The sequence below is a fragment of the Marmota marmota genome, unplaced genomic scaffold (genome assembly GCF_001458135.2).
Source record: "Marmota marmota marmota unplaced genomic scaffold, marMar, whole genome shotgun sequence".
Lineage (NCBI taxonomy): Eukaryota > Metazoa > Chordata > Mammalia > Rodentia > Sciuridae > Marmota > Marmota marmota.
In genome coordinates, this window is record NW_025999924.1 from 4494502 (window position 1) to 4509336 (window position 14835).

General features: G+C 39.1%; 1 protein-coding gene across 1 annotated transcript in view; it reads right to left on the reverse strand.

Annotated features, from left to right (window-relative positions):
• The window catches only part of Gapt (GRB2 binding adaptor protein, transmembrane), a 10686-nt gene extending 6395 nt beyond the window's left edge, over positions 1–4291 (reverse strand). Inside the window, exon 1 of the mRNA XM_048800018.1 lies at positions 4165–4291. The gene's annotated coding sequence lies outside the window, so the exon portion shown is untranslated. The remainder of the gene's footprint in view (positions 1–4164) is intronic.
• Between the last annotated feature and the right edge of the window lie 10544 nt (positions 4292–14835).

Sequence of the window (14835 nt, forward strand, 5' to 3'; positions counted from 1 at the left end):
TATAACTGACATTGTATGAGGCTTTAAGCAACATATTCATACTCACATTCCTTTGAGACTGAATAAGCTCCCTGTAATATTAAAATGTAAGAGAAGCTGGGCAGATTGGCTCATGCCTGTAATCCCAGAGGTTCAAGAGGCTGAGGATTTCAAGTTCAGGTCAGGAGGATTTCAAGTTCAAGGTCAGCCACAACAATTTTGTGAGGCCTTAAGCAACTTAGCAAGACCTTATCTCAAAACAGAAGATAAAAAGGGCTGGATGTGGCTCCATGGTGCAGTGCCTCTGGGTTCAGTCCCTAATGCAACAAACAAACAAACAAAATGCCTAAGAAAAGAGGCCAGTATATTCATAGATTATTTCAAATCAAGGTGGTAAGGGCTAAGAAAGATGTGATTATGGATAGGGGACAGCTGGGGCAAGGAAGAGTCATCCTATCCTGCTCAGGTTGGTCAGGAAAGGCCAGAGCTAAGACAAGTTTTACAGAATAGAAACAAGGGTTCTAGACAAAGATCCCAGAATGGAGGAAGTTAAGAAATTGTGAACCTATAAACCCGATGTTCTCTATACTCTCATCAAGATAATTAACTGTAATATTAGCCACCTCTCTAAATAATACACATATGTACCCACACATGTATGTGTTCAATCTGCATGTAATGTCATAAAAATACTATTTGTATGAAATTATGTGATCTGCTCTAGAAGTCAGGACATCTGAATGTCATCCAAATGTTGCCCTTTTTAAAAAAATTTACTTCATGCCTATCCCTTTCATTTTTCTGTGAATAAAAATTTTTCTGTAAATAAATGGAGGTAGATTGCCTGTTACCTTCTTCAAGTAGGATTGTTTGTTTGTTTGTTTTTTGTAACGGGGATTGTACCCTGGGATGCTGAACCACTGAGCCACATCCCCAGTCCTTTTTATTTTTTACTTTGAGACAGGGTCTCACTAAGTTGCTTAGAGCCTTGGTAAATTGCTGAGTCTGTCCTCAAACTTGCAATCCTCCTGCCTCAGCCTCCAGAGAAACTGGGATTAGAGGTATGTGCCAACATGCCTGGTGGAATATTTTTAATTTTTTTTATTTTAATTTTTCTGGTCACTGGGGGTTGAACCCAGGAGAGCTTTGCCACGAGTTAAATCCTCAGTCCTTTGTATTTATTTATTTTTGAAACAGGATCTTGCTAAGCTGCTGAGGATCTCACTAAATTGCTGAGGCTAGTTTCAAACCTACAATATTCCAACCTGTGATCCTCCAGCTTCAGCCTTCTGAGTCGCTGGGATTACAGGTGTGTACCACCATGCTTGCCATGAATCTTTTAAAGGTTTTTTTTTTTTTTAAAGTCATTCTTTAAATGTATAGAATAAATGCTACATATATTAAAATAAAATTATTGTATAATTTTATTTTTATGATTGGTATTGTGTCTTGAATTGTGTATATTCTTAACTTCCTGATCTTTAATTTATCAAGGTACATTTTAATTTTCTTTTTATATGTCCTTTTTAAATCACAATAATTATGTCTAGATTTTTTTTTCTGTAAGTGGTTCATTGCTCTATTTGTTTATTGTACAATTTTGTCAGGATAATTTATTGAATATAACCTTCTTCTACTAATTGAGGATTGCAATAGCTTTACTTGTGACTTAAATTCCTAGAAACTCCTTGGTGTCAATTAATTTACTTTAATTTACTTAATTTAATTCTGTGCTTTTTTCAGACATTTAAATGAGTAATATTAGAAATGGTAGATATGATCGATATTTGTATATGTGGATTTTACTTGAAAGTTTGGAAGACAAAATTTCCTTGGATATTCTATAAGGAACCCTAAAGTTCCATGTCATTTGTTCAGGGTATTATGGGAATACATTTTAGCTTAAAGTTGTTTACCTGGCAAAGCAAGAAATTTAGTGGCTAGCAAATCCTTCAATACTGATTGCTTCATGAGATTAATCAAAAAAAGCTGCTAGAGTTTTGATGAAATGCACGGCTGCCTTCCAGCAACATACTTTCACTATAGGGGCAGAAGAGCTGTGTACACAATGAGAGAAAATTGAGCAACTGAAGGTGAAAGGAGATGGTGTGAATTTCAAAAGGTCAAAATAAAACCATTGTTTCTTAGTTGTGCTAAGGACCAACCTTGGTAGCAGCTGGCAGACTTATATTACATCATTTTGGAGGGGTGGAGGATAGGTTTTAGTGAAAGGGATCTCAGATATATTTAGGAATACATTTTCAAACCTGAAACTCTATCAAAATTACTTAAAGTTTTTAAAATTGCAAATTCCTGGGATCTTGGGATTCTACCTCATTAGGTTTGGAGTGGGGCCCAGGCATCTTTATTTTAAATGTTAAGAGCAACACCAAGGAATTTCTGGACAGGAGATCAGTCTAGTTAACAGATTATGAGGGGAAGAATTTTTACTTCTTATTTGATACTCTTTTATACTATTTGGTATTTTTTCCATTAACATGCACCATTTTTGTAACAAAAATGAACAATAAAAGTCTCCTCAAGACCATTTTAATTTGCAGCCAGGCTGGGAATTATTGATTCAAACGGACCTTCTGACTGAGGGGCAGGCAGGCAGGTGCTGCCACTTACTCCACAGTCTCCCACCCAAAAATTGAAACTTAGGCTGGATGGAAAACCCAGTCCCCAGACACTGAGACAGTACTTCTTCACTACACCAGGACTTCCATGAAAGAAGTCCTCTGATGTCCCTTCAAGACACTCGTTTTTTTTTTTTTGTTTGTTTTTTCTCACATTGTCAGGAAATTAAGGATATGGACCAGGGATAACAAACCCAATGGCTGGAGGCATAGAGAACCACTAAAGGTGTTCTCGTGGCTTAAGTGGTGTGGCCCACTTTAAGCCATGAGATCTGCCACCCGGAATGTTTCTCAGGCCTACATGGTATATATTATTCTGGTTTACTTGGCAACTTAGAAAGATTAGATTATGGTCTCGAGCTTAAGAAGAAGTCAAAATAAAAACAAAATAAAAGACCTGGGAATTCCACTCCTAGATATATGCTTAACAGAAACAAGTGTCATTTCTGTTTATAAACAGCTTTACTTAGCATACCTCAAAGACCTAGAAATAGGTCTGATCAATGATCCATCAGCAATAAAATGGGTGAATCAAGTACAGTAAATTCACAGAAAGGAATAATAAACAACAATGAAAACGAACAAACTACTAATATGCACATCATCGTGGATGAATCTCAGAATTAAAGAAGCCATACACAAGAGTGCATACAGTGTGACTCCACTAAAATAAGGTTACATTCATGAAATTTTGACTGTGGATATATGATGGTAGAGGGAGAAGAGATGAGGCTGCTACAGACCTGCAGGTGCATGAGCTAGCTTTCTCAGATGCTGGAGACATCCTGTGCCTTGACTTTTGTGGCAGTTACTCTATGTAACCTTTCATTAAGCTATACATTAAATATTTGTGGTCCCTATGTCAATTTTTTTTTTTGTACCAGGGATTGAACTCAGAGGCCCTTGACCACCGAGCCACATCTCCAGCCCTATTTTTTTACACTTTAATTTAGAGACAGGGTCTGAGTTACTTATTGCCGCACTTTTACTGAGGCTGCCTTTGAACTCATCACCCTCCTGCCTCTGTTTCCCCAGCCACTGGGATTACAGGTGTGAGCTACTGTGTCTGGCTGTCAATTGTATCTTGATTAAAGAAAAATAAATTGGAAATCAGTAATAAGAGATAATTCTTTTAATAATCATGAACACGAAGACAATTATATGTACTTCTTATTTCATTAGATCATTGTATTCGTTAGCAAGATAGCTCAAGTCAAACAATACTTTGCTAAGTTGTAGGCAGACTTTGAGTTAGAAGAATTCTAACTTCCTCTGGATCTTCCTGAGCCAGAGGTTGGTGAGGCTAGTGATGAAGAAGATAGGAGCTATTTTATTGATAAATCTTGAGTTTCAGCCCAGTCAAAACAGTAGAGTTTTACTTTCAGAAATCATGAATTTGGTCTTTCATTGGTACAGCTTAACTTACTGAAGGGCTGTAATCCCCCACCCCCAGTCATATATACCCTAAAAGAATAGTGATGTAAAACAATATTATCTTATAAAAATTGACATCTTGAGCAAGAATTACAACTTCCCTGAGTCTTACCTTCTTCAACCGTAGGACAACAATGGATGTCATGATCCCTGACTTCCTTCAAAATCTACTAACTGCAAATGAAGTATATATGAGGATGATTGCCATCACATTCAGAAGCATGTGGAACTGGGGTTCAGGTTTAATATATACTTCCTTTTCATCTAGATCCCTTGTTTCATCATAAGTCTTTCCCAATTGCTCTGCAGCTCAGATAGCATGATATGAGGCTTGCTTCAGCTTCAGTTGAATGACACTCCCTATTCTTCCCCTACGTTTCCCCTTTTATTCCATCAGATAAAAAGAAACATTGAAAAACTTGAGTAAACTTTGAATAAGAAAAAATATGAGCCATTTTACTTCGTTATGAATGGAATGGAAAGTGGCATTCTAAAGCAGCCTCAGATTGTGCCCACAATTTCTCAGTTCAGAAAACTTTTACACAAGTTCAGCAGATTTTTGTGTTCATTTGAGGAAGCCAGTCATGTAAATTGGGATTCATAATGGGTTCCAATTTTGTCATTGTTGGATTCTTCCAAATTCTTCAGTCAATGTTGAGAGGAATAGTATAACCTATAATGATTTTAAAGACAACTGGTCAGATTTGAAATTTTCAAACTGTGTTCAGGCTGGATTTGAAAGCAACAGGATTCACAGAGACCTTTTTTTCCACAGACACTGTCAATCACTATTACCATTTCTGACCTGGTGGGGGGCCAGCTCATCAGAGGAAAACACTACTCTTAAGCCCTTTACCTTAAGACACTGCGTTTTCTCCTTTGTACCCTGAGCATGAAATTTCAAGAGACAGAAAGCAGTAGCTGCTTTTGATCCACTCCTTTTACAAAATTAGATGGTGCCTTATCTATCCCTAGTCCCACATGGAGTAGCAGAGGGTGAAGAAAACAACACAACACACACAGAGGGAGTGGGGTAGGGGCCTGTCTACAAGGGTCCTGGAAATCAGAGCCCTGTTTTCTCCCGTTGTGCAAAACATACGTTAGAAGCAAATCCATCTTCAGATGAACATTGTTGAATATTCACCTGGAATGTAGGGACACTAGTATGGGGCATAAATGGTTCATGGTCCCAGGTAAGCCAGGATGCTTCCACTTATCCTGCTTCTCCACAGACCACCATTTTCTATAAGAGCAACAAGAGTCCCTAACTCAGCCTCATTTTTAGCATGTCTGTCCCTGTCTGGAAGCTGAACAAAAGACTCTTATTTGGGGGCTTCGTGATCTTAGAGCTGAGCNTTTTTTTTTTTTTTTTTTTTTTTTTTTTTTTTTTTTTTTTTTTGAAGCAATGATAAAGAATTTATTCTGGCCAAGGCCAAGGGAGCAGAAAGCACACAGTTCTGCAGCCCAAGACACTGAATGCTGGTTGGGGGCAGCTTAAAAACAGAAAACCACAAAGAAGGGGAGTCAGAGAGGTAAGTACAATCATAAGACACATTTCACACTGTGTCACCAAGTTCTCAGAATTACCTACTCAGGAACGAAGCTAGCACCGCTCTACAGTTTAAAGACATTATGGTCAGGGTGCAAGTGGGTGGGGGTGTCAGCTTCTATGCGAGTGAGCTCTTAAAGGAAGGGGGGCCAACTCAGCACAGGGAGAGATGTCTGAGCAGAATGGGGTCAGCCTGACTTAACTTTCAAATCATCACATAACAATACGACACCCATTAGCCACAATTAAATAAACACAGAAGTCAGAGGAAGCCAGTGGGACTTTGTTTTGTTTGTTTGTTTTTGATTTAGGTGCTGGTGATCGAACCTATCATTGATCTATATCCGTAGTCATCTTTATATTTTATTTTGAGACACGTAGACCGCCATTTTCTTATTAGCCATATTAACAAGAAATTAGACTAAAGTCATATTGATCTTTCTTCTATTAAGATAGATGTTTCTCACTGTGATATGCTTCTTTTGTTAGTAATTTATCATGATTTAAAGTCTGTCTCCGTATTGTTCTCAGAATCTATCCCCATTGCTGACATTGACCATCTGAGGCCAGTGGTTCAATCACAGAGTACCTCAATTTTTTAATCTGTAAAATGGATTTTAAGGAGCTGCTGATTCTTAACTCCAGTTGCTTATTAAAATCTTTTGAAGAGCTTTAACAATATTGATGCTTAAGTTCTGGGCCACAAAAAAATAAGGCAATATCTCTGAGAGGGTAGCTAGAGCTTTAATATTTTTAAAAGTTCCTTAGGTATTTAAAAGTTCTCAGCAAAGGCAATACTAAAAACTCAGGCCTTTGTGAACTAGCATTTTCCTACTCTGTGCCATATCATTTTGAGTAAACTATTCAACTCTTTACTTCAGTTTTCTTCACGACAAAAGGGAACTTGAGTGTTGCAAAAAAAAAAAAAAAAATCCGAAAAGTGCCCAAATTTCAGCGGAAAAAAATACACTACAAGAAATTTGCATACTGGCTCAAACAGCACTAATAATTCACATTTGTTGAGCACTCTATTATGTGTCAGACAACTCTCTAAACCCTTTAGAGCTATTTGTTTTGTTTTGTTTTGTTTTGTTTTTAATCCCTACAATAAGCATAGGAATGGGTATTGTTCACTGGTTTGGAGATGAGAGGCTGTTACCTCCCCAGGTCAGACAGCTAATGTCAGAGCTTGAACTCAAATGTGGACCATGAGAACTGAGCCCAGAGCCTGTGCTTTTTACTTCTATAGCCCAGTGCCCTCCTATGTATATCCAAATTCCTGAAGTCCCAAAGTGAAATCTGCTTTATTTCAAAGGGTGTATACTTGAACCTTATCTGGTTTAGAATATTTGACCTGAACTAACGATGTTAGCTGTGACTTTGGAGGATTGGTAGATTTGACAGCTCTTGCCCGGCTTCTGTGTTTTGTTTTTTCATTTTGTTTGCATGATTCTGGGCATCAAAACCAGGGCCTCACATACCCTAGGCCCGTGTTCTGCCACATAGCTATATCCCAGTCCTTTCCTGCCTAGGTTCTAATGTAATATGGGGAGTTTCAGTAAGTTAACAAAGGAGATATAAAAAGACAGGCTCAGCTCTAAGATCACGAAGCCCCCAAATAAGAGTCTTTTGTTCAGCTTCCAGACAGGGACAGACATGCTAAAAATGAGGCTGAGTTAGGGACTCTTGTTGCTCTTATAGAAAATGGTAGGGACAACCACCAGCTCAGTGAGCTCTGCAAATAGAGGCTATCCACTCAGATAAGAGGCTGCTGCATATGCAAGGGCATGTCTGTCCTCTAAGTCACACCATCTTTTGCCTGAACGCAATCACCATTTACAGTTCTATCTTACACCGGTTATGGTACCATACCTTGAAGCTGACAGAGTGATATTTCTCAAGTTATGAGTCAGATCACATCGTTATCCTGGACAAGACCCCATTTGTGGCTTCCTCTAGTCTTAGAATTAAACCCAACCCCTAGGACAGAGTACCAGCTATGCTCTGGCTCCTACCTCCTGTTGTGACTTCCCCAGCTTCCTTCCCCCCCTAGATTCCTAAGACACCTCGTTATTTCCCTGCCAAAGGGTCTGCACCGGAGTTCCCTTTACCATGGTGTTCTTCTCTGCAGCCTCCTAGCACCCTTCTCGACCAGGCTTCCTCTTCAGTGGCCCCTCCCCAGAGAGTTATTTCCTCTACCAACCCAGCAGGAAGATGTTGTTATACACACCCTCGCTCACCCACACCCCTATCCACACCCCACACCGTCGTCACTCATGCTTTCCCACACACTCACTCCCAACCCTAAACATTGCCACTTTCTGTCACCCACTGACACTCACTTTGATACCTGTTCTGATTTCATAACAGCATGCAGCCCCCACTAATACCTGAATAGTTTGTGCTTATTCTTTCATTCCCTTGTGAACTTAGTGTTGACTTCATGAGAAGAGGGACCATGTTTTTCACTGTTCTGCTTCTTAGCGATGTCTCTTCTGGTCACATGGAACGTGTCAATTTGCTTATTGGCAAATGAAATAAATAAGGATAATCCCGAGAGAGTGAATTTTGGACTGAAACAATAGAATTTTTTGGTGTTAGACATAAGTACATACGCAAGAGTACATGAAACATCTTTTTTTTTTTCAGTTGTAGTTGGACACAATACCTTTATTTATTTACTTATTTTTATGTGGTGCTGAGGATCAAACCCAGGGCCTTGCACATGCTAGGTGAGTGCTCTACCACTGAGCCACAACCCCAGATCCTGAAACATCTTCATATATGTATATGTACATATTTATATCCAAACACATGTATATACATACACATATGTACATGAAAAAAAATTCAAAGAAAAATATTAAAGTAAATATCAATGCATCAACTCTTCAAGTAAAGGAATCGAAAATTATCATTACTTTGGAATTCTTAATTTGTCCCACCCATGACATTTATTAGCCCTCAATTCCAGAATAATCACCATCTAAGTTTTACTTTTATAACTTTGTGTTCTTTTTAATAGCTTTACTGCCTAAGTTTGCATCTGCAAATCACTTTGGGAAACTGAAGAGCAAGCGCAGACTATGACAGTGTAGAGATGGTGAAATCCCTGGCCTTAGATGCAGCTCTCAGGGGAAGAAAAGCTGCACCAAGTCATGAGGTCACAGGCAGCCCTAGCTTGCTGAGAGCTCAGAGGCCTCAGGGGGCTCTGGTGTTCTTAGGACAGGTCTGGAATATGCCACAAGAAGCACATATGTTTCTTGTGTGAAAGCAGAGCACAGTATGGCCAGACACTGAATGTCTGACAGACACTCAAGATGAGAGTTGTCATCAGCTTTGTATTTTCTGCTTCTAAGCATGGCCTTTAGGGATAGGTCAAGGAAGAACATGTCTATGGGGTAAAAGGGGTCTTCAGCTGATCCAGACAGCACATCATCAGGACAAGCCAAGGGTGGGCAAGCATGAAGGACGTTCTGTCCTTATGTTTAAATAGTGTATAAAATCAGCTGTAAAAGGATCCATTATTTGCAACCAAAACTGTTACCGATACCCTGTGCCTTTGCTTATTTATTATTTAATATTTATTGATTTTGTCCCCTTAGGATGACTTAGGTTAGGATTTTTTAAAAAAAAAATTATTCTAATTTGTTATATATGATAGCAGAATGCATTACAATTCATATTACACATACAGAGCACAATTATTCACATCTTTGGTTGTATATAAAGTGTGTTCACACCATTCGTGTCTTCATACATGTACTTAGAGTAATGATATCCTTAGGTTAGGCTTTATTGGACATTGAACTTAAAAGTGAATTCCATTTAGATTCTTTTGGATAGAGCCTAAATTCAAGCTGGCTTCCATAAAGGGAATTCAATCACTTATGTAACTGAAGGTGCTATGAATTTAATTTCATTGATATTCTTTTATTTCTCAAACAGCCTAGTGGCTACGTGGGCACACAGCATCATCATCTTGAATTTCTGAATTATTTCACAATAAACCAAAATAAAATAAATATGATGAGGTTCAGTCTGGGGGTTTGAGAAATGTCTTCAGCTCTCCGTCTGTCCTTCCCTTCACTGGTTCCCTTTCCTCTGGGCCTGCTCCAGGTGGGGATCCCCGCAGCTGCTGGCTGAATATATGTAGAACAGGCCTTTGAACAAGTGTGCTCACCTTCCCCACAGCTCCACAAGTCCCGAGATTGACCACTGGTCTGAGTTAGATTCCAAACCAATTCTCAGACCAGCCTGTGTATGCACACATCTGGGTGCACCAGTGGGTTAGGCGAGGCTCCCCCACCTACCACACCCTGGAAGAAAGGAATGACAATAGCTGCTGCTCACCCCCACTGGCCTGCCACCACATGGATTATCAAAGGATAATGTGGCATCTTGACTAGAAGCAAAGGAGTGGATACAGGGCAGGAGAAGCCCAGGTGAATCCTTCTGTTCCTGAGCATTGTTTTAAAGGACAGGAACAAGACAAACAGTTCCCTCAAGACAGAGATAGCCATTTCTCCCTTAGTCTCCCAAATTCTATTGAGGAGGTAAGGTAGCTCCAAAGCAAAGTTGCTGTCGGTAAGTGACAATGAAATTGTCCTATTGGTAGAGGAGAAGCAGACTTAGTCTTTCATCAATAAAACTAATATTAGGATGCCTACAGACAAGAATTCCCTCCTTGACCAAACTGTAGCCACGTCCTTCTGAGCCTTCTTCTTCACAGGGCATCAACATTGGCCTATAAAGTCTTGAACAAACACCAACATAATTTGTAACAGGTCATGGCCACATCTCTAGAATGATCTTAGCTCCCAAAAGTGATTGTCTTAAAAAACAAACAACCCCCCTCCCAAAAATAAACAAAACCAACCAACTAAACAAAGAAACTCAAGGAGGCCAAAAGAATTAGACTGCTCCAGACACACCCAAAGGTAGAGCCCCTGCCTCCCAGAGAGGGAGGGTAGGAGCCCAGCTTTAATAAGCACCAGTAGCAAACCCAGTTGTTTCCCATAGACCAGACTGGCTTCCTGCTTTCTGGAATTTGTTTTCACTTCCGTGACACTACTGAGCCCCTGCTCAGCCCATACTACTCCTTCAATTCTCTTTTTAAAATGTCCAGTCACCTTTGTGCAAATCATAGTTGAGTTTAGTTCACATTGGACTCTTCTCCCTCTTGCACTTTATTACTGATTCAAATCTGTCCTTATCATTTTACTAGTGTCCGCCTTTGCTTATGTTCGACACCTATATTATTCCTATGGTGGAAAATACCAGAATACCAGTGTGCTGCAGGAGCAAAAGCTGACATCGAAAGCCTGGAGAAGGCTGCCCCCTCCTGGCCTTGCATGACTAGGTGTTCTTTTCCTTTCTCACACCCAATCTTTGCATGCATACATGCCCAGTTGTAATGGCCTTTGCTATAGATGTGACTTCTGTGCAGTTAGAAGCCACCGTACTCCGGACCAGCTCAACCTGATGAGGTTGTGTGGCTGACTTCCAGCTGCGTCACTCTTCCGTGGGCCAACTTCCTGAAAGTACCAGTCTATTCCCTAACAGAGTCTTTATATGCCACTTGGAAATGAGAAACCACTGAGTTACTCTACAGCAAATCAACCAACTCTGCCTTTACCCTACAGTACCACGAGAACTTGCTGATAATATTGTTTACCTGGAATTCCTTGATTTTTTAAATATTTTTTGATCCTTAATTCTAGAAAGCAAGGAGTCTTTATTTCTTGTTCACTGTACAAAATCTGAAAAATATAGAAATCTTAAAGGGTGGGAAGCATTGATAAAATTACATTTTAAAAACCTGTAAGAAAGCTGGGATGAGCAAGGATGGTAAGATGGTCCTCTCCCACTCCTCTCTTCTTGATTTCCAGCACCCCTTCTCCCTCTCCACCCACCCCACTGCAGCATGTGACTTCACTTTGTACTTTACTCAGAAGACGCTCACCTGCAGGTAATACTGGGGCTGCTTCTCTCCTCCCCGGCTTTTGCCACAGCTCTCTTCTCATCCTGCTGGTTTCAGAGGAGGAGCTGTTACCTTCCTTACCTGGAAGGTGAATTCCTCCCCATCTGCCCAGCCCCAGATCCTGGGCTTTCAAATGGTTTCCATGACCCAACTTCTTGAATTGCAGCAGCTTTGCCCCAATGATCTTACTAGATCGTATTTTATTTCCTCCTCATCAGTGTCCACCTTGTTCAAGGGTGTAAACAGACTCCGTGTCACCTGCAGGAACAGCACCCACACAGAATGTCCTGCACTTATCCTCCTTGGTCTCTCTGCAATGTCTGGCACTTTCTCTCCTGCAGCATACTTCCTCTCCCCTGCTGGTTCTCTCCATGCCTCTCTGACTTTTTCTGGTCTTTTCCCGTCTACTCCTGTTTTCTGTCTCACAGGATTTCAGATGTTTGGGTTCATGGGCTCCCTAAGAAAATAATTTTAAAAGTTATGAACTACTCACACACTTTTAAGTTGATATGTAAATTTTTCATAAGAATAAAGTGTCATAAAGATATAATATCCAATATGGCAAATATGTGTCTTAAGGGCATTTTGCGCAAGCTTTGGAGCTATACCTTCTGTTTATGGAAAACTTTTACTATATAATGAAATTGGCAAGTGGCCTTTATTGTCAAACTATTAATGGGAAAATAGGACTTCATGTTCTAACTAAAATGTGTTACCGCCTGTCCCAGTTGTTATCAACCTGCTTCCCATTCTGAGTCTTAGGGGAAAAAATAAACAAATAAAAAAGGAAAGGAAAGAAAGAATGATGCTGGGTGTGGTGGCACATGCCTGTAGTTTCAGTGGCTTGGGAGCCTGAGGCAGGAGGATTGCAAGTTCAAAGCCAGCCCCAGCAACTTAGGAAAATCCTGTCTCAAGATAAAAAGAAAGGATGAAGCAGGAGCCCTTCCTATATGGGCTTGTCACTAGGCTGAGGTAAGATCCATGTACTAAAATATTTCTTATAGAAGTTCTTCAGGCTCAGTTTTTCCCTTGGCTTGGGAGCCTATAGATGTATTATTTATACATCACAGTAGAATTCTGTATGTGTTGGTAGATGATGGATGGATGGGTAGAGGGATGAAAGAGTTGTTGAATAGACAAATAGATGGATGGATGAAAGGTATAACTTCCTTTTGCAAATTGAGAGAATAATTGCAAGAGAGAAATTAGGAAAGGTAAAAGGCAGACATGGAGTGTCTTCAGACAGGTCAGTTTGAGGAAAGAGTCATAACAGTTGGATGTCTTCCTTAGAATATCTGTGCAACCCCTGGAAACATCCTCGGGGACTTGCACATCCCTGTTTGAACTGACTTTTCTACAAAATTAGTCACTTGCTATTTTCTCTCTATTTTTTTTTTCTCTTGGAGAATTGATTCATTACCACAAGTCCAATCATCATTTCTAGGTGGATGGCTCAGAAATCTATTGATCACTTCTTCTTTTTACATGCACGGACTAGATGTTTCTATTCGAAGACCTCACATTTAACTGGAGATTTTCACCTCATGGTAAGCATGACATTTTTTTGTGGAAAGGTATTTCCTGGGATAGAATTCAACTATAGCACTAATAGTCTCTGGCATGGACTTGGACTAATTAAAATCTGCTATGGTTTGAATGTGTTCCCTCCAAAATTCAGATATTGAAACTTAATAGCCCATGTGATGGTAATAAGAGGTGAGGCCTATTCAATGTAATTAGTACTTGAGAGTCCCTTTCTCATGAATGGGATTAGGTCTTCATAAAAGAATCTGATGAGTATTCAGCTCTTACCTTTCTCCATTTAAAGTCACAACGTGTCTTCCCTCTGGAAAAAGTATATGGAAAATATAACAGCAAGGTGCCATGTTAAAAAGTGAGAGCAACCCTTACCAGACACCAGACCTGTTGGAGCCTTGATGTTGGAGTTCTCAGACTCTAAAACTACAAAAAATGAATTTATAGCCAGGCATGGTGGTGCACACCTGTAATCCCAGAAGTTTGGGAGGCTGAGGCAGGAGGATTGCAGATTCAAAGCAAGTCTCACCAGCCTAGTGAGGGTAAGCAACGTAATGAGACCCTCTCTCAAAATAAAAAATAAAAATAAAATAAAAAGGGGTGGGGATGTAGCTCAGTGGCTAAGCACCCTTGAGTTCAATCCCTGGCACACACATATACACATACACATGAAAGAATTTATGTTTATAAATTATTCAGTCCATGACATTTTTTTGTTATAGCAGCATAAATGAACTAACATAAAAACAAAATCCCAATCTTCTAATGGGTCCTTCCATCTCTGACCAACCTCTGGGTGATTCAAGAATGAGCCTTGTATAAATACAGAGTGAATATTATGTTACCTTTGGTGTGAGAAAGGAGGAAAAGTAAAAGTATATGAATAAAGTTATAATATTCATGCATGTGCATAGGAAGGAAGGGAGACAGATACCTATATCTTCAGGAAAAAAAAAAAAAACGATAGGAAGGTAAACCAAAAAGTAATGAAAATACATACTTCTTAGGGATGGAAGTAGGGGACCAAAATAGGGGTACGTGAACAGAAATAGAAGACTTCCTAGAGTATATTTTTATATAATTTGACTTCTGAATTATGTAAATGCTTTACACATTCAAAAATAGTAATTCCTATAATTTGAAATATTTTAAAGGAAAGATACAAACTATATATAAAAATCTAACATAACCACACAAAGGACAGATGACTCTAGAACATAACATTCTTACTGAAAACTTTTCTGAAGATCATTCTAAGGACAAAAAGAGCTACAAATTCAGTAGTTTTGTTGTTAATAATAGTATAGTTTGTTATTTTGAAATCTTTTTTTGTGCATGATATGGATGAAAGAAAGAAATGATGATCACTATTACTATACAATAAAATTTTCATTTTAAGAGAGGAGTATACAATCAAAAGAATTAAATAAAACTATACACTGAATTTGTCCTGGAAAATGCCAATTTAAACTCCTGATTTTGAAAAATGTGTACCTGTTGTCTGGATTGGCCTGCATTTAAAAAAATAGTAAATATAATTAATTAAAATAACCCAAAATTTAAAAAATGTGAGGTCACAATAGTACTTAGAAAAAAGTAAACATCCAAATAAAAAATTGCTTGGAGGTGATTATTACCCCAAATCCTTTTTCTGAGACAGAGAAATTAAAAAGAATGAATTGCTGGCGGGACTGCAAATTGGTGCAGCTAATATG